Source organism: Danio rerio, chromosome 2, assembly GCF_049306965.1.
Source record: "Danio rerio strain Tuebingen ecotype United States chromosome 2, GRCz12tu, whole genome shotgun sequence".
In the NCBI taxonomy this organism is placed as follows: Eukaryota; Metazoa; Chordata; class Actinopteri; order Cypriniformes; family Danionidae; genus Danio; species Danio rerio.
Genome location: NC_133177.1, coordinates 14610660 through 14632170, shown reverse-complemented (window position 1 = coordinate 14632170; position 21511 = coordinate 14610660).

The window sequence follows — 21511 nt, the reverse complement described above, 5'->3', positions numbered from 1 at the left end:
AGTCAGAGACATAGATTTTCACTTGCAACTTGCTTTAACATATTTAACAGTGCATGAAATGTTGTCTAAAACAAAAAAGAATGATGCATTTTATGGCTGGATCTGTTTTTATCACTTTCTGAATTGGACGTTGAAAATGAGCTTATCTCAGCCAGCAGAGAGGTCAAATCACAGTAATGCAAACTCAGTCAGAGACATATATTTTCACTTGCAACTTGCTTTAACATGTTTAACAGTGCATGAAATGTTGTCTAAAACAAAAAAGAATGATGCATTTTATGGCTGGATCTGGTTTTATTACATTCTGAATTGGACGTTGAAAATGAGCTTATCTCAGCCAGCAGAGAGGTCAAATCACAGTAATGCAAACTCAGTCAGAGACATATGTTTTCTCTTGCAACTTGCGACATAGATTTTCACTTGCAACTTGCTTTAACATGTTTAACAGTGCATGAAATGTTGTCTAAAACAAAAAAGAATGATGCATTTTATGTCTGGATCTGGTTTTATTACATTCTAAATTGGACGTTGAAAATGAGCTTATCTCAGCCAGCAGAGAGGTCAAATCACAGTAATGCAAACTCAGTCAGAGACATAGATTTTCACTTGCAACTTGCTTTAACATGTTTAACAGTGCATGAAATGTTGTCTAAAACAAAAAAGAATGATGCATTTTATGTCTGGATCTGGTTTTATTACATTCTGAATTGGACGTTGAAAATGAGCTTATCTCAGCCAGCAGAGAGGTCAAATCACAGTAATGCAAACTCAGTCAGAGACAGATTTTCACTTGCAACTTGCTTTAACATGTTTAACAGTGCATGAAATGTTGTCTAAAACAAAAAAAGAATGATGCATTTTATAGCTGGATCTGGTTTTATTACATTCTGAATTGGACGTTGAAAATGAGCTTATCTCAGCCAGCAGAGAGGTCAAATCACAGTAATGCAAACTCAGTCAGAGACATATGTTTTCTCTTGCAACTTGCTTTAACATGTTTAACAGTGCATGAAATGTTGTCTAAAACAAAAAAGAATGATGCACTTTATGTCCGGATCTATTTTTATCACTTTCTGAATTGGACGTTGAAAATGAGCTTATCTCAGCCAGCAGAGAGGTCAAATCACAGTAATGCAAACTCAGTCAGAGACATAGATTTTCACTTGCAACTTGCTTTAACATGTTTAACAGTGCATGAAATGTTGTCTAAAACAAAAAAGAATGATGCATTTTATAGCTGGATCTGGTTTTATTACATTCTGAATTGGACGTTGAAAATGAGCTTATCTCAGCCAGCAGAGAGGTCAAATCACAGTAATGCAAACTCAGTCAGAGACATAGATTTTCACTTGCAACTTGCTTTAACATGTTTAACAGTGCATGAAATGTTGTCTAAAACAAAAAAGAATGATGCATTTTATAGCTGGATCTGGTTTTATTACATTCTGAATTGGACGTTGAAAATGAGCTTATCTCAGCCAGCAGAGAGGTCAAATCACAGTAATGCAAACTCAGTCAGAGACACAGATTTTCACTTGCAACTTGCTTTAACATGTTTAACAGTGCATGAAATGTTGTCTAAAACAAAAAAGAATTATCCATGTTATGGCTGGATCTGTTTTTATCATTTTCTGAAATCGACGTTGAAAATGAGCTTATCTCAGCCAGCAGAGAGGTCAAATCACAGTAATGCAAACTCAGTCAGGGACATAGATTTTCTCTTGCAACTTGCTTTAACATGTTTAACAGTGCATGAAATGTTGTCTAAAACAAAAAAGAATGATGCATTTTATGGCTGGATCTGTTTTTATCACTTTTGAATTGGACGATGAAAATGAGTTTATCTCAGCCAGCAGAGAGGTCAAATCACAGTAATGCAAACTCAGTCAGAGACATAGATTTTCACTTGCAACTTGCTTTAACATGTTTAACAGTGCATGAAATGTTGTCTAAAACAAAAAAGAATGATGCATTTTATGGCTGGATCTGGTTTTATTACATTCTGAATTGGACGTTGAAAATGAGCTTATCTTAGCCAGCAGAGAGGTCAAATCACAGTAATGCAAACTCAGTCAGAGACATAGATTTTCACTTGCAACTTGCTTTAATATGTTTAACAGTGCATGAAATGTTGTCTAAAACAAAAAAGAATGATGCATTTTATAGCTGGATCTGGTTTTATTACATTCTGAATTGGACGTTGAAAATGAGCTTATCTCAGCCAGCAGAGAGGTCAAATCACAGTAATGCAAACTCAGTCAGAGACATAGATTTTCACTTGCAACTTGCTTTAACATGTTTAACAGTGCATGAAATGTTGTCTAAAACAAAAAAGAATGATGCATTTTATGTCTGGATCTAATTTTATCACTTTCTGAATTGGACGTTGAAAATGAGCTTATCTCAGCCAGCAGAGAGGTCAAATCACAGTAATGCAAACTCAGTCAGAGACATAGATTTTCTCTTGCAACTTGCTTTAACATGTTTAACAGTGCATGAAATGTTGTCTAAAACAAAAAAGAATGATGCATTTTATGGCTGGATCTGTTTTTATCACTTTCTGAATTGGACGTTGAAAATGAGCTTATCTCAGCCAGCAGAGAGGTCAAATCACAGTAATGCAAACTCAGTCAGAGACACAGATTTTCACTTGCAACTTGCTTTAACATGTTTAACAGTGCATGAAATGTTGTCTAAAACAAAAAAGAATGATGCATTTTATAGCTGGATCTGGTTTTATTACATTCTGAATTGGACGTTGAAAATGAGCTTATCTCAGCCAGCAGAGAGGTCAAATCACAGTAATGCAAACTCAGTCAGAGACATAGCTTTTCACTTGCAACTTGCTTTAACATGTTTAACAGTGCATGAAATGTTGTCTAAAACAAAAAAGAATGATGCATTTTATGTCTGGATCTGGTTTTATTACATTCTAAATTGGACGTTGAAAATGAGCTTATCTCAGCCAGCAGAGAGGTCAAATCACAGTAATGCAAACTCAGTCAGAGACATAGATTTTCACTTGCAACTTGCTTTAACATGTTTAACAGTGCATGAAATGTTGTCTAAAACAAAAAAGAATGATGCATTTTATGTCTGGATCTGGTTTTATTACATTCTGAATTGGACGTTGAAAATGAGCTTATCTCAGCCAGCAGAGAGGTCAAATCACAGTAATGCAAACTCAGTCAGAGACAGATTTTCACTTGCAACTTGCTTTAACATGTTTAACAGTGCATTAAATGTTGTCTAAAACAAAAAAAGAATGATGCATTTTATAGCTGGATCTGGTTTTATTACATTCTGAATTGGACGTTGAAAATGAGCTTATCTCAGCCAGCAGAGAGGTCAAATCACAGTAATGCAAACTCAGTCAGAGACATAGATTTTCACTTGCAACTTGCTTTAACATGTTTAACAGTGCATGAAATGTTGTCTAAAACAAAAAAGAATGATGCATTTTATAGCTGGATCTGGTTTTATTACATTCTGAATTGGACGTTGAAAATGAGCTTATCTCAGCCAGCAGAGAGGTCAAATCACAGTAATGCAAACTCAGTCAGAGACATAGATTTTCACTTGCAACTTGCTTTAACATGTTTAACAGTGCATGAAATGTTGTCTAAAACAAAAAAGAATGATGCATTTTATGTCTGGATCTGGTTTTATTACATTCTGAATTGGACGTTGAAAATGAGCTTATCTCAGCCAGCAGAGAGGTCAAATCACAGTAATGCAAACTCAGTCAGAGACAGATTTTCACTTGCAACTTGCTTTAACATGTTTAACAGTGCATGAAATGTTGTCTAAAACAAAAAAAGAATGATGCATTTTATGTCTGGATCTGGTTTTATTACATTCTGAATTGGACGTTGAAAATGAGCTTATCTCAGCCAGCAGAGAGGTCAAATCACAGTAATGCAAACTCAGTCAGAGACATAGATTTTCACTTGCAACTTGCTTTAACATGTTTAACAGTGCATGAAATGTTGTCTAAAACAAAAAAGAATGATGCATTTTATAGCTGGATCTGGTTTTATTACATTCTGAATTGGACGTTGAAATTGAGCTTATCTCAGCCAGCAGAGAGGTCAAATCACAGTAATGCAAACTCAGTCAGAGACATAGATTTTCACTTGCAACTTGCTTTAACATGTTTAACAGTGCATGAAATGTTGTCTAAAACAAAAAAGAATGATGCATTTTATGTCTGGATCTGGTTTTATTACATTCTAAATTGGACGTTGAAAATGAGCTTATCTCAGCCAGCAGAGAGGTCAAATCACAGTAATGCAAACTCAGTCAGAGACATAGATTTTCACTTGCAACTTGCTTTAACATGTTTAACAGTGCATGAAATGTTGTCTAAAACAAAAAAGAATGATGCATTTTATGTCTGGATCTGGTTTTATTACATTCTGAATTGGACGTTGAAAATGAGCTTATCTCAGCCAGCAGAGAGGTCAAATCACAGTAATGCAAACTCAGTCAGAGACAGATTTTCACTTGCAACTTGCTTTAACATGTTTAACAGTGCATGAAATGTTGTCTAAAACAAAAAAAGAATGATGCATTTTATAGCTGGATCTGGTTTTATTACATTCTGAATTGGACGTTGAAAATGAGCTTATCTCAGCCAGCAGAGAGGTCAAATCACAGTAATGCAAACTCAGTCAGAGACATAGATTTTCACTTGCAACTTGCTTTAACATGTTTAACAGTGCATGAAATGTTGTCTAAAACAAAAAAGAATGGTCCATGTTATGGCTGGATCTGTTTTTATCATTTTCTGAAATGGACGTTGAAAATGAGCTTATCTCAGCCAGCAGAGAGGTCAAATCACAGTAATGCAAACTCAGTCAGGGACATAGATTTTCTCTTGCAACTTGCTTTAACATGTTTAACAGTGCATGACATGTTGTCTAAAACAAAAAAGAATGATGCATTTTATAGCTGGATCTGGTTTTATTACATTCTGAATTGGAGGTTGAAAATGAGCTTATCTCAGCCAGCAGAGAGGTCAAATCACAGTAATGCAAACTCAGTCAGAGACATAGATTTTCACTTGCAACTTGCTTTAACATGTTTAACAGTGCATGAAATGTTGTCTAAAACAAAAAAGAATGATGCATTTTATGGCTGGATCTGTTTTTATCACTTTCTGAATTGGACGTTGAAAATGAGCTTATCTCAGCCAGCAGAGAGGTCAAATCACAGTAATGCAAACTCAGTCAGAGACATATATTTTCACTTGCAACTTGCTTTAACATGTTTAACAGTGCATGAAATGTTGTCTAAAACAAAAAAGAATTATGCATTTTATGGCTGGATCTGGTTTTATTACATTCTGAATTGGACGTTGAAAATGAGCTTATCTCAGCCAGCAGAGAGGTCAAATCACAGTAATGCAAACTCAGTCAGAGACATATGTTTTCTCTTGCAACTTGCTTTAACATGTTTAACAGTGCATGAAATGTTGTCTAAAACAAAAAAGAATGATGCACTTTATGTCCGGATCTATTTTTATCACTTTCTGAATTGGACGTTGAAAATGAGCTTATCTCAGCCAGCAGAGAGGTCAAATCACAGTAATGCAAACTCAGTCAGAGACATAGATTTTCACTTGCAACTTGCTTTAACATGTTTAACAGTGCATGAAATGTTGTCTAAAACAAAAAAGAATGATGCATTTTATAGCTGGATCTGGTTTTATTACATTCTGAATTGGACGTTGAAAATGAGCTTATCTCAGCCAGCAGAGAGGTCAAATCACAGTAATGCAAACTCAGTCAGAGACATAGATTTTCACTTGCAACTTGCTTTAACATGTTTAACAGTGCATGAAATGTTGTCTAAAACAAAAAAGAATGATGCATTTTATAGCTGGATCTGGTTTTATTACATTCTGAATTGGACGTTGAAAATGAGCTTATCTCAGCCAGCAGAGAGGTCAAATCACAGTAATGCAAACTCAGTCAGAGACACAGATTTTCACTTGCAACTTGCTTTAACATGTTTAACAGTGCATGAAATGTTGTCTAAAACAAAAAAGAATTATCCATGTTATGGCTGGATCTGTTTTTATCATTTTCTGAAATCGACGTTGAAAATGAGCTTATCTCAGCCAGCAGAGAGGTCAAATCACAGTAATGCAAACTCAGTCAGGGACATAGATTTTCTCTTGCAACTTGCTTTAACATGTTTAACAGTGCATGAAATGTTGTCTAAAACAAAAAAGAATGATGCATTTTATGGCTGGATCTGTTTTTATCACTTTTGAATTGGACGATGAAAATGAGTTTATCTCAGCCAGCAGAGAGGTCAAATCACAGTAATGCAAACTCAGTCAGAGACATAGATTTTCACTTGCAACTTGCTTTAACATGTTTAACAGTGCATGAAATGTTGTCTAAAACAAAAAAGAATGATGCATTTTATGGCTGGATCTGGTTTTATTACATTCTGAATTGGACGTTGAAAATGAGCTTATCTTAGCCAGCAGAGAGGTCAAATCACAGTAATGCAAACTCAGTCAGAGACATAGATTTTCACTTGCAACTTGCTTTAATATGTTTAACAGTGCATGAAATGTTGTCTAAAACAAAAAAGAATGATGCATTTTATAGCTGGATCTGGTTTTATTACATTCTGAATTGGACGTTGAAAATGAGCTTATCTCAGCCAGCAGAGAGGTCAAATCACAGTAATGCAAACTCAGTCAGAGACATAGATTTTCACTTGCAACTTGCTTTAACATGTTTAACAGTGCATGAAATGTTGTCTAAAACAAAAAAGAATGATGCATTTTATGTCTGGATCTAATTTTATCACTTTCTGAATTGGACGTTGAAAATGAGCTTATCTCAGCCAGCAGAGAGGTCAAATCACAGTAATGCAAACTCAGTCAGAGACATAGATTTTCTCTTGCAACTTGCTTTAACATGTTTAACAGTGCATGAAATGTTGTCTAAAACAAAAAAGAATGATGCATTTTATGGCTGGATCTGTTCTTATCACTTTTGAATTGGACGATGAAAATGAGCTTATCTCAGCCAGCAGAGAGGTCAAATCACAGTAATGCAAACTCAGTCAGAGACATAGATTTTCACTTGCAACTTGCTTTAACATGTTTAACAGTGCATGAAATGTTGTCTAAAACAAAAAAGAATGATGCATTTTATGGCTGGATCTGTTTTTATCACTTTCTGAACTGGACGTTGAAAATGAGCTTATCTCAGCCAGCAGAGAGGTCAAATCACAGTAATGCAAACTCAGTCAGAGACATATGTTTTCTCTAGCAACTTGCTTTAACATGTTTAACAGTGCATGAAATGTTGTCTAAAACAAAAAAGAATGATGCATTTTATGTCCGGATCTATTTTTATCACTTTCTGAATTGGACGTTGAAAATGAGCTTATCTCAGCCAGCAGAGAGGTCAAATCACAGTAATGCAAACTCAGTCAGAGACATAGATTTTCACTTGCAACTTGCTTTAACATGTTTAACAGTGCATGAAATGTTGTCTAAAACAAAAAAGAATGATGCATTTTATAGCTGGATCTGGTTTTATTACATTCTGAATTGGACGTTGAAAATGAGCTTATCTCAGCCAGCAGAGAGGTCAAATCACAGTAATGCAAACTCAGTCAGAGACATAGATTTTCACTTGCAACTTGCTTTAACATGTTTAACAGTGCATGAAATGTTGTCTAAAACAAAAAAGAATGATCCATTTTATGGCTGGATCTGTTTTTATCACTTTTTGAAATGGACGTTGAAAATGAGCTTATCTCAGCCAGCAGAGAGGTCAAATCACAGTAATGCAAACTCAGTCAGAGACATAGATTTTCACTTGCAACTTGCTTTAACATGTTTAACAGTGCATGAAATGTTGTCTAAAACAAAAAAGAATGATGCATTTTATAGCTGGATCTGGTTTTATTACATTCTGAATTGGACGTTGAAAATGAGCTTATCTCAGCCAGCAGAGAGGTCAAATCACAGTAATGCAAACTCAGTCAGAGACATAGCTTTTCACTTGCAACTTGCTTTAACATGTTTAACAGTGCATTTAATGTTGTCTAAAACAAAAAAGAATGATGCATTTTATGTCTGGATCTGGTTTTATTACATTCTAAATTGGACGTTGAAAATGAGCTTATCTCAGCCAGCAGAGAGGTCAAATCACAGTAATGCAAACTCAGTCAGAGACATAGATTTTCACTTGCAACTTGCTTTAACATGTTTAACAGTGCATGAAATGTTGTCTAAAACAAAAAAGAATGATGCATTTTATGTCTGGATCTGGTTTTATTACATTCTGAATTGGACGTTGAAAATGAGCTTATCTCAGCCAGCAGAGAGGTCAAATCACAGTAATGCAAACTCAGTCAGAGACAGATTTTCACTTGCAACTTGCTTTAACATGTTTAACAGTGCATTAAATGTTGTCTAAAACAAAAAAAGAATGATGCATTTTATAGCTGGATCTGGTTTTATTACATTCTGAATTGGACGTTGAAAATGAGCTTATCTCAGCCAGCAGAGAGGTCAAATCACAGTAATGCAAACTCAGTCAGAGACATAGATTTTCACTTGCAACTTGCTTTAACATGTTTAACAGTGCATGAAATGTTGTCTAAAACAAAAAAGAATGATGCATTTTATAGCTGGATCTGGTTTTATTACATTCTGAATTGGACGTTGAAAATGAGCTTATCTCAGCCAGCAGAGAGGTCAAATCACAGTAATGCAAACTCAGTCAGAGACATAGATTTTCACTTGCAACTTGCTTTAACATGTTTAACAGTGCATGAAATGTTGTCTAAAACAAAAAAGAATGATGCATTTTATGTCTGGATCTGGTTTTATTACATTCTGAATTGGACGTTGAAAATGAGCTTATCTCAGCCAGCAGAGAGGTCAAATCACAGTAATGCAAACTCAGTCAGAGACATAGATTTTCACTTGCAACTTGCTTTAACATGTTTAACAGTGCATGAAATGTTGTCTAAAACAAAAAAGAATGATGCATTTTATAGCTGGATCTGGTTTTATTACATTCTGAATTGGACGTTGAAATTGAGCTTATCTCAGCCAGCAGAGAGGTCAAATCACAGTAATGCAAACTCAGTCAGAGACATAGATTTTCACTTGCAACTTGCTTTAACATGTTTAACAGTGCATGAAATGTTGTCTAAAACAAAAAAGAATGATGCATTTTATAGCTGGATCTGGTTTTATTACATTCTGAATTGGACGTTGAAAATGAGCTTATCTCAGCCAGCAGAGAGGTCAAATCACAGTAATGCAAACTCAGTCAGAGACATATATTTTCACTTGCAACTTGCTTTAACATGTTTAATAGTGCATGAAATGTTGTCTAAAACAAAAAAGAATGATCCATTTTATGGCTGGATCTGTTTTTATCACTTTTTGAAATGGACGTTGAAAATGAGCTTATCTCAGCCAGCAGAGAGGTCAAATCACAGTAATGCAAACTCAGTCAGAGACATAGATTTTCACTTGCAACTTGCTTTAACATGTTTAACAGTGCATGAAATGTTGTCTAAAACAAAAAAGAATGATGCATTTTATGTCTGGATCTGGTTTTATTACATTCTGAATTGGACGTTGAAAATGAGCTTATCTCAGCCAGCAGAGAGGTCAAATCACAGTAATGCAAACTCAGTCAGAGACATAGATTTTCACTTGCAACTTGCTTTAACATGTTTAACAGTGCATGAAATGTTGTCTAAAACAAAAAAGAATGATGCATTTTATAGCTGGATCTGGTTTTATTACATTCTGAATTGGACGTTGAAAATGAGCTTATCTCAGCCAGCAGAGAGGTCAAATCACAGTAATGCAAACTCAGTCAGAGACATAGATTTTCACTTGCAACTTGCTTTAACATGTTTAACAGTGCATGAAATGTTGTCTAAAACAAAAAAGAATGATCCATGTTATGGCTGGATCTGTTTTTATCATTTTCTGAAATGGACGTTGAAAATGAGCTTATCTCAGCCAGCAGAGAGGTCAAATCACAGTAATGCAAACTCAGTCAGGGACATAGATTTTCTCTTGCAACTTGCTTTAACATGTTTAACAGTGCATGAAATGTTGTCTAAAACAAAAAAGAATGATGCATTTTATAGCTGGATCTGGTTTTATTACATTCTGAATTGGACGTTGAAAATGAGCTTATCTCAGCCAGCAGAGAGGTCAAATCACAGTAATGCAAACTCAGTCAGAGACATAGATTTTCACTTGCAACTTGCTTTAACATGTTTAACAGTGCATGAAATGTTGTCTAAAACAAAAAAGAATGATGCATTTTATAGCTGGATCTGGTTTTATTACATTCTGAATTGGACGTTGAAAATGAGCTTATCTCAGCCAGCAGAGAGGTCAAATCACAGTAATGCAAACTCAGTCAGAGACATAGATTTTCACTTGCAACTTGCTTTAACATGTTTAACAGTGCATGAAATGTTGTCTAAAACAAAAAAAGAATGATGCATTTTATGTCTGGATCTGGTTTTATTACATTCTAAATTGGACGTTGAAAATGAGCTTATCTCAGCCAGCAGAGAGGTCAAATCACAGTAATGCAAACTCAGTCAGAGACATAGATTTTCACTTGCAACTTGCTTTAACATGTTTAACAGTGCATGAAATGTTGTCTAAAATAAAAAAGAATGATGCATTTTATAGCTGGATCTGGTTTTATTACATTCTGAATTGGACGTTGAAAATGAGCTTATCTCAGCCAGCAGAGAGGTCAAATCACAGTAATGCAAACTCAGTCAGAGACATATATTTTCACTTGCAACTTGCTTTAACATGTTTAACAGTGCATGAAATGTTGTCTAAAACAAAAAAGAATGATGCATTTTATAGCTGGATCTGGTTTTATTACATTCTGAATTGGACGTTGAAAATGAGCTTATCTCAGCCAGCAGAGAGGTCAAATCACAGTAATGCAAACTCAGTCAGAGACATAGATTTTCACTTGCAACTTACTTTAACATGTTTAACAGTGCATGAAATGTTGTCTAAAACAAAAAAGAATGATGCATTTTATGTCTGGATCTGGTTTTATTACATTCTTAATTGGACGTTGAAAATGAGCTTATCTCAGCCAGCAGAGAGGTCAAATCACAGTAATGCAAACTCAGTCAGAGACATAGATTTTCACTTGCAACTTGCTTTAACATGTTTAACAGTGCATGAAATGTTGTCTAAAACAAAAAAGAATGATGCATTTTATAGCTGGATCTGGTTTTATTACATTCTGAATTGGACGTTGAAAATGAGCTTATCTCAGCCAGCAGAGAGGTCAAATCATAGTAATGCAAACTCAGTCAGAGACATAGATTTTCACTTGCAACTTGCTTTAACATGTTTAACAGTGCAGGAAATGTTGTCTAAAACAAAAAAGAATGATGCATTTTATAGCTGGATCTGGTTTTATTACATTCTGAATTGGACGTTGAAAATGAGCTTATCTCAGCCAGCAGAGAGGTCAAATCACAGTAATGCAAACTCAGTCAGAGACATAGATTTTCACTTGCAACTTGCTTTAACATGTTTAACAGTGCATGAAATGTTGTCTAAAACAAAAAAGAATGATGCATTTTATAGCTGGATCTGGTTTTATTACATTCTGAATTGGACGTTGAAAATGAGCTTATCTCAGCCAGCAGAGAGGTCAAATCACAGTAATGCAAACTCAGTCAGAGACATATATTTTCACTTGCAACTTGCTTTAACATGTTTAACAGTGCATGAAATGTTGTCTAAAACAAAAAAGAATGATCCATTTTATGGCTGGATCTGTTTTTATCACTTTTTGAAATGGACGTTGAAAATGAGCTTATCTCAGCCAGCAGAGAGGTCAAATCACAGTAATGCAAACTCAGTCAGAGACATAGATTTTCACTTGCAACTTGCTTTAACATGTTTAACAGTGCATGAAATGTTGTCTAAAACAAAAAAGAATGATGCATTTTATGTCTGGATCTGGTTTTATTACATTCTAAATTGGACGTTGAAAATGAGCTTATCTCAGCCAGCAGAGAGGTCAAATCACAGTAATGCAAACTCAGTCAGAGACATAGATTTTCACTTGCAACTTGCTTTAACATGTTTAACAGTGCATGAAATGTTGTCTAAAATAAAAAAGAATGATGCATTTTATAGCTGGATCTGGTTTTATTACATTCTGAATTGGACGTTGAAAATGAGCTTATCTCAGCCAGCAGAGAGGTCAAATCACAGTAATGCAAACTCAGTCAGAGACATAGATTTTCACTTGCAACTTGCTTTAACATGTTTAACAGTGCATGAAATGTTGTCTAAAACAAAAAAGAATGATGCATTTTATAGCTGGATCTGGTTTTATTACATTCTGAATTGGACGTTGAAAATGAGCTTATCTCAGCCAGCAGAGAGGTCAAATCACAGTAATGCAAACTCAGTCAGAGACATAGATTTTCACTTGCAACTTGCTTTAACATGTTTAACAGTGCATGAAATGTTGTCTAAAACAAAAAAGAATGATCCATTTTATGGCTGGATCTGTTTTTATCACTTTTTGAAATGGACGTTGAAAATGAGCTTATCTCAGCCAGCAGAGAGGTCAAATCACAGTAATGCAAACTCAGTCAGAGACATATATTTTCACTTGCAACTTGCTTTAACATGTTTAACAGTGCATGAAATGTTGTCTAAAACAAAAAAGAATGATGCATTTTATAGCTGGATCTGGTTTTATTACATTCTGAATTGGACGTTGAAAATGAGCTTATCTCAGCCAGCAGAGAGGTCAAATCACAGTAATGCAAACTCAGTCAGAGACATAGATTTTCACTTGCAACTTACTTTAACATGTTTAACAGTGCATGAAATGTTGTCTAAAACAAAAAAGAATGATGCATTTTATGTCTGGATCTGGTTTTATTACATTCTAAATTGGACGTTGAAAATGAGCTTATCTCAGCCAGCAGAGAGGTCAAATCACAGTAATGCAAACTCAGTCAGAGACATAGATTTTCACTTGCAACTTGCTTTAACATGTTTAACAGTGCATGAAATGTTGTCTAAAACAAAAAAGAATGATGCATTTTATAGCTGGATCTGGTTTTATTACATTCTGAATTGGACGTTGAAAATGAGCTTATCTCAGCCAGCAGAGAGGTCAAATCACAGTAATGCAAACTCAGTCAGAGACATAGATTTTCACTTGCAACTTGCTTTAACATGTTTAACAGTGCAGGAAATGTTGTCTAAAACAAAAAAGAATGATGCATTTTATAGCTGGATCTGGTTTTATTACATTCTGAATTGGACGTTGAAAATGAGCTTATCTCAGCCAGCAGAGAGGTCAAATCACAGTAATGCAAACTCAGTCAGAGACATAGATTTTCACTTGCAACTTGCTTTAACATGTTTAACAGTGCATGAAATGTTGTCTAAAACAAAAAAGAATGATGCATTTTATAGCTGGATCTGGTTTTATTACATTCTGAATTGGACGTTGAAAATGAGCTTATCTCAGCCAGCAGAGAGGTCAAATCACAGTAATGCAAACTCAGTCAGAGACATATATTTTCACTTGCAACTTGCTTTAACATGTTTAACAGTGCATGAAATGTTGTCTAAAACAAAAAAGAATGATCCATTTTATGGCTGGATCTGTTTTTATCACTTTTTGAAATGGACGTTGAAAATGAGCTTATCTCAGCCAGCAGAGAGGTCAAATCACAGTAATGCAAACTCAGTCAGAGACATAGATTTTCACTTGCAACTTGCTTTAACATGTTTAACAGTGCATGAAATGTTGTCTAAAACAAAAAAGAATGATGCATTTTATGTCTGGATCTGGTTTTATTACATTCTGAATTGGACGTTGAAAATGAGCTTATCTCAGCCAGCAGAGAGGTCAAATCACAGTAATGCAAACTCAGTCAGAGACATAGATTTTCACTTGCAACTTGCTTTAACATGTTTAACAGTGCATGAAATGTTGTCTAAAACAAAAAAGAATGATGCATTTTATAGCTGGATCTGGTTTTATTACATTCTGAATTGGACGTTGAAAATGAGCTTATCTCAGCCAGCAGAGAGGTCAAATCACAGTAATGCAAACTCAGTCAGAGACATAGATTTTCACTTGCAACTTGCTTTAACATGTTTAACAGTGCATGAAATGTTGTCTAAAACAAAAAAGAATGATCCATGTTATGGCTGGATCTGGTTTTATCATTTTCTGAAATGGACGTTGAAAATGAGCTTATCTCAGCCAGCAGAGAGGTCAAATCACAGTAATGCAAACTCAGTCAGGGACATAGATTTTCTCTTGCAACTTGCTTTAACATGTTTAACAGTGCATGAAATGTTGTCTAAAACAAAAAAGAATGATGCATTTTATAGCTGGATCTGGTTTTATTACATTCTGAATTGGACGTTGAAAATGAGCTTATCTCAGCCAGCAGAGAGGTCAAATCACAGTAATGCAAACTCAGTCAGAGACATAGATTTTCACTTGCAACTTGCTTTAACATGTTTAACAGTGCATGAAATGTTGTCTAAAACAAAAAAGAATGATGCATTTTATAGCTGGATCTGGTTTTATTACATTCTGAATTGGACGTTGAAAATGAGCTTATCTCAGCCAGCAGAGAGGTCAAATCACAGTAATGCAAACTCAGTCAGAGACATATATTTTCACTTGCAACTTGCTTTAACATGTTTAACAGTGCATGAAATGTTGTCTAAAACAAAAAAGAATGACGCATTTTATGTCTGGATCTGGTTTTATTACATTCTGAATTGGACGTTGAAAATGAGCTTATCTCAGCCAGCAGAGAGGTCAAATCACAGTAATGCAAACTCAGTCAGAGACATAGATTTTCACTTGCAACTTGCTTTAACATGTTTAACAGTGCATGAAATGTTGTCTAAAACAAAAAAGAATGATGCATTTTATAGCTGGATCTGGTTTTATTACATTCTGAATTGGACGTTGAAAATGAGCTTATCTCAGCCAGCAGAGAGGTCAAATCACAGTAATGCAAACTCAGTCAGAGACATAGATTTTCACTTGCAACTTGCTTTAACATGTTTAACAGTGCATGAAATGTTGTCTAAAACAAAAAAGAATGATCCATGTTATGGCTGGATCTGTTTTTATCATTTTCTGAAATGGACGTTGAAAATGAGCTTATCTCAGCCAGCAGAGAGGTCAAATCACAGTAATGCAAACTCAGTCAGGGACATAGATTTTCTCTTGCAACTTGCTTTAACATGTTTAACAGTGCATGAAATGTTGTCTAAAACAAAAAAGAATGATGCATTTTATAGCTGGATCTGGTTTTATTACATTCTGAATTGGACGTTGAAAATGAGCTTATCTCAGCCAGCAGAGAGGTCAAATCACAGTAATGCAAACTCAGTCAGAGACATAGATTTTCACTTGCAACTTGCTTTAACATGTTTAACAGTGCATGAAATGTTGTCTAAAACAAAAAAGAATGATGCATTTTATGGCTGGATCTGTTTTTATCACTTTCTGAATTGGACGTTGAAAATGAGCTTATCTCAGCCAGCAGAGAGGTCAAATCACAGTAATGCAAACTCAGTCAGAGACATAGATTTTCACTTGCAACTTGCTTTAACATGTTTAACAGTGCATGAAATGTTGTCTAAAACAAAAAAGAATGATGCATTTTATAGCTGGATCTGGTTTTATTACATTCTGAATTGGACGTTGAAAATGAGCTTATCTCAGCCAGCAGAGAGGTCAAATCACAGTAATGCAAACTCAGTCAGAGACATAGATTTTCACTTGCAACTTGCTTTAACATGTTTAACAGTGCATGAAATGTTGTCTAAAACAAAAAAGAATGATGCATTTTATAGCTGGATCTGGTTTTATTACATTCTGAATTGGACGTTGAAAATGAGCTTATCTCAGCCAGCAGAGAGGTCAAATCACAGTAATGCAAACTCAGTCAGAGACATAGATTTTCACTTGCAACTTGCTTTAACATGTTTAACAGTGCATGAAATGTTGTCTAAAACAAAAAAGAATGATCCATTTTATGGCTGGATCTGTTTTTATCACTTTTTGAAATGGACGTTGAAAATGAGCTTATCTCAGCCAGCAGAGAGGTCAAATCACAGTAATGCAAACTCAGTCAGAGACATAGATTTTCACTTGCAACTTGCTTTAACATGTTTAACAGTGCATGAAATGTTGTCTAAAACAAAAAAGAATGATGCATTTTATAGCTGGATCTGGTTTTATTACATTCTGAATTGGACGTTGAAAATGAGCTTATCTCAGCCAGCAGAGAGGTCAAATCACAGTAATGCAAACTCAGTCAGAGACATAGATTTTCACTTGCAACTTGCTTTAACATGTTTAACAGTGCATGAAATGTTGTCTAAAACAAAAAAGAATGATGCATTTTATAGCTGGATCTGGTTTTATTACATTCTGAATTGGACGTTGAAAATGAGCTTATCTCAGCCAGCAGAGAGGTCAAATCACAGTAATGCAAACTCAGTCAGAGACATAGATTTTCACTTGCAACTTGCTTTAACATGTTTAACAGTGCATGAAATGTTGTCTAAAACAAAAAAGAATGATGCATTTTATGTCTGGATCTGGTTTTATTACATTCTAAATTGGACGTTGAAAATGAGCTTATCTCAGCCAGCAGAGAGGTCAAATCACAGTAATGCAAACTCAGTCAGAGACATAGATTTTCACTTGCAACTTGCTTTAACATGTTTAACAGTGCATGAAATGTTGTCTAAAACAAAAAAGAATGATGCATTTTATAGCTGGATCTGGTTTTATTACATTCTGAATTGGACGTTGAAAATGAGCTTATCTCAGCCAGCAGAGAGGTCAAATCACAGTAATGCAAACTCAGTCAGAGACATAGATTTTCACTTGCAACTTGCTTTAACATGTTTAACAGTGCATGAAATGTTGTTTAAACAAAAAAGAATGATGCATTTTATAGCTGGATCTGGTTTTATTACATTCTGAATTGGACGTTGAAAATGAGCTTATCTCAGCCAGCAGAGAGGTCAAATCACAGTAATGCAAACTCAGTCAGAGACATAGATTTTCACTTGCAACTTGCTTTAACATGTTTAACAGTGCATGAAATGTTGTCTAAAACAAAAAAGAATGATCCATTTTATGGCTGGATCTGTTTTTATCACTTTTTGAAATGGACGTTGAAAATGAGCTTATCTCAGCCAGCAGAGAGGTCAAATCACAGTAATGCAAACTCAGTCAGAGACATATATTTTCACTTGCAACTTGCTTTAACATGTTTAACAGTGCATGAAATGTTGTCTAAAACAAAAAAGAATGATGCATTTTATGTCTGGATCTGGTTTTATTACATTCTAAATTGGACGTTGAAAATGAGCTTATCTCAGCCAGCAGAGAGGTCAAATCACAGTAATGCAAACTCAGTCAGAGACATAGATTTTCACTTGCAACTTGCTTTAACATGTTTAACAGTGCAGGAAATGTTGTCTAAAACAAAAAAGAATGATGCATTTTATAGCTGGATCTGGTTTTATTACATTCTGAATTGGACGTTGAAAATGAGCTTATCTCAGCCAGCAGAGAGGTCAAATCACAGTAATGCAAACTCAGTCAGAGACATAGATTTTCACTTGCAACTTGCTTTAACATGTTTAACAGTGCATGAAATGTTGTCTAAAACAAAAAAGAATGATGCATTTTATAGCTGGATCTGGTTTTATTACATTCTGAATTGGACGTTGAAAATGAGCTTATCTCAGCCAGCAGAGAGGTCAAATCACAGTAATGCAAACTCAGTCAGAGACATAGATTTTCACTTGCAACTTGCTTTAACATGTTTAACAGTGCATGAAATGTTGTCTAAAACAAAAAAGAATGATCCATGTTATGGCTGGATCTGTTTTTATCATTTTCTGAAATGGACGTTGAAAACGAGCTTATCTCAGCCAGCAGAGAGGTCAAATCACAGTAATGCAAACTCAGTCAGGGACATAGATTTTCTCTTGCAACTTGCTTTAACATGTTTAACAGTGCATGAAATGTTGTCTAAAACAAAAAAGAATGATGCATTTTATAGCTGGATCTGGTTTTATTACATTCTGAATTGGACGTTGAAAATGAGCTTATCTCAGCCAGCAGAGAGGTCAAATCACAGTAATGCAAACTCAGTCAGAGACATAGATTTTCACTTGCAACTTGCTTTAACATGTTTAACAGTGCATGAAATGTTGTCTAAAACAAAAAAGAATGATGCATTTTATGGCTGGATCTGTTTTTATCACTTTCTGAATTGGACGTTGAAAATGAGCTTATCTCAGCCAGCAGAGAGGTCAAATCACAGTAATGCAAACTCAGTCAGAGACATAGATTTTCACTTGCAACTTGCTTTAACATGTTTAACAGTGCATGAAATGTTGTCTAAAACAAAAAAGAATGATGCATTTTATAGCTGGATCTGGTTTTATTACATTCTGAATTGGACGTTGAAAATGAGCTTATCTCAGCCAGCAGAGAGGTCAAATCACAGTAATGCAAACTCAGTCAGAGACATAGATTTTCACTTGCAACTTGCTTTAACATGTTTAACAGTGCATGAAATGTTGTCTAAAACAAAAAAGAATGATGCATTTTATAGCTGGATCTGGTTTTATTACATTCTGAATTGGACGTTGAAAATGAGCTTATCTCAGCCAGCAGAGAGGTCAAATCACAGTAATGCAAACTCAGTCAGAGACATAGATTTTCACTTGCAACTTGCTTTAACATGTTTAACAGTGCATGAAATGTTGTCTAAAACAAAAAAGAATGATGCATTTTATGTCTGGATCTGGTTTTATTACATTCTAAATTGGACGTTGAAAATGAGCTTATCTCAGCCAGCAGAGAGGTCAAATCACAGTAATGCAAACTCAGTCAGAGACATAGATTTTCACTTGCAACTTGCTTTAACATGTTTAACAGTGCATGAAATGTTGTCTAAAACAAAAAAGAATGATCCATTTTATGGCTGGATCTGTTTTTATCACTTTTTGAAATGGACGTTGAAAATGAGCTTATCTCAGCCAGCAGAGAGGTCAAATCACAGTAATGCAAACTCAGTCAGAGACATAGATTTTCACTTGCAACTTGCTTTAACATGTTTAACAGTGCATGAAATGTTGTCTAAAACAAAAAAGAATGATGCATTTTATAGCTGGATCTGGTTTTATTACATTCTGAATTGGACGTTGAAAATGAGCTTATCTCAGCCAGCAGAGAGGTCAAATCACAGTAATGCAAACTCAGTCAGAGACATAGATTTTCACTTGCAACTTGCTTTAACATGTTTAACAGTGCATGAAATGTTGTCTAAAACAAAAAAGAATGATGCATTTTATAGCTGGATCTGGTTTTATTACATTCTGAATTGGACGTTGAAAATGAGCTTATCTCAGCCAGCAGAGAGGTCAAATCACAGTAATGCAAACTCAGTCAGAGACATAGATTTTCACTTGCAACTTGCTTTAACATGTTTAACAGTGCATGAAATGTTGTCTAAAACAAAAAAGAATGATGCATTTTATGTCTGGATCTGGTTTTATTACATTCTAAATTGGACGTTGAAAATGAGCTTATCTCAGCCAGCAGAGAGGTCAAATCACAGTAATGCAAACTCAGTCAGAGACATAGATTTTCACTTGCAACTTGCTTTAACATGTTTAACAGTGCATGAAATGTTGTCTAAAACAAAAAAGAATGATGCATTTTATAGCTGGATCTGGTTTTATTACATTCTGAATTGGACGTTGAAATTTATTACATTCTGAATTGGACGTTGAAAATGAGCTTATCTCAGCCAGCAGAGAGGTCAAATCACAGTAATGCAAACTCAGTCAGAGACATAGATTTTCACTTGCAACTTGCTTTAACATGTTTAACAGTGCATGAAATGTTGTCTAAAACAAAAAAGAATGATCCATTTTATGGCTGGATCTGTTTTTATCACTTTTTGAAATGGACGTTGAAAATGAGCTTATCTCAGCCAGCAGAGAGGTCAAATCACAGTAATGCAAACTCAGTCAGAGACTTAGATTTTCACTTGCAACTTGCTTTAACATGTTTAACAGTGCATGAAATGTTGTCTAAAACAAAATAGAATGATGCATTTTATAGCTGGATCTGGTTTTATTACATTCTGAATTGGACGTTGAAAATGAGCTTATCTCAGCCAGCAGAGAGGTCAAATCACAGTAATGCAAACTCAGTCAGAGACATAGATTTTCACTTGCAACTTGCTTTAACATGTTTAACAGTGCATGAAATGTTGTCTAAAACAAAAAAGAATGATCCATTTTATGGCTGGATCTGTTTTTATCACTTTTTGAAATGGACGTTGAAAATGAGCTTATCTCAGCCAGCAGAGAGGTCAAATCACAGTAATGCAAACTCAGTCAGAGACATAGATTTTCACTTGCAACTTGCTTTAACATGTTTAACAGTGCATGAAATGTTGTCTAAAACAAAAAAGAATGATGCATTTTATAGCTGGATCTGGTTTTATTACATTCTGAATTGGACGTTGAAAATGAGCTTATCTCAGCCAGCAGAGAGGTCAAATCACAGTAATGCAAACTCAGTCAGAGACATAGATTTTCACTTGCAACTTGCTTTAACATGTTTAACAGTGCATGAAATGTTGTCTAAAACAAAAAAGAATGATGCATTTTATAGCTGGATCTGGTTTTATTACATTCTGAATTGGACGTTGAAAATGAGCTTATCTCAGCCAGCAGAGAGGTCAAATCACAATAATGCAGACTCAGTCAGAGACATAGATTTTCACTTGCAACTTGCTTTAACATGTTTAACAGTGCATGAAATGTTGTCTAAAACAAAAAAGAATGATGCATTTTATGTCTGGATCTGGTTTTATTACATTCTAAATTGGACGTTGAAAATGAGCTTATCTCAGCCAGCAGAGAGGTCAAATCACAGTAATGCAAACTCAGTCAGAGACATAGATTTTCACTTGCAACTTGCTTTAACATGTTTAACAGTGCATGAAATGTTGTCTAAAACAAAAAAGAATGATGCATTTTATAGCTGGATCTGGTTTTATTACATTCTGAATTGGACGTTGAAATTTATTACATTCTGAATTGGACGTTGAAAATGAGCTTATCTCAGCCAGCAGAGAGGTCAAATCACAGTAATGCAAACTCAGTCAGAGACATAGATTTTCACTTGCAACTTGCTTTAACATGTTTAACAGTGCATGAAATGTTGTCTAAAACAAAAAAGAATGATCCATTTTATGGCTGGATCTGTTTTTATCACTTTTTGAAATGGACGTTGAAAATGAGCTTATCTCAGCCAGCAGAGAGGTCAAATCACAGTAATGCAAACTCAGTCAGAGACATAGATTTTCACTTGCAACTTGCTTTAACATGTTT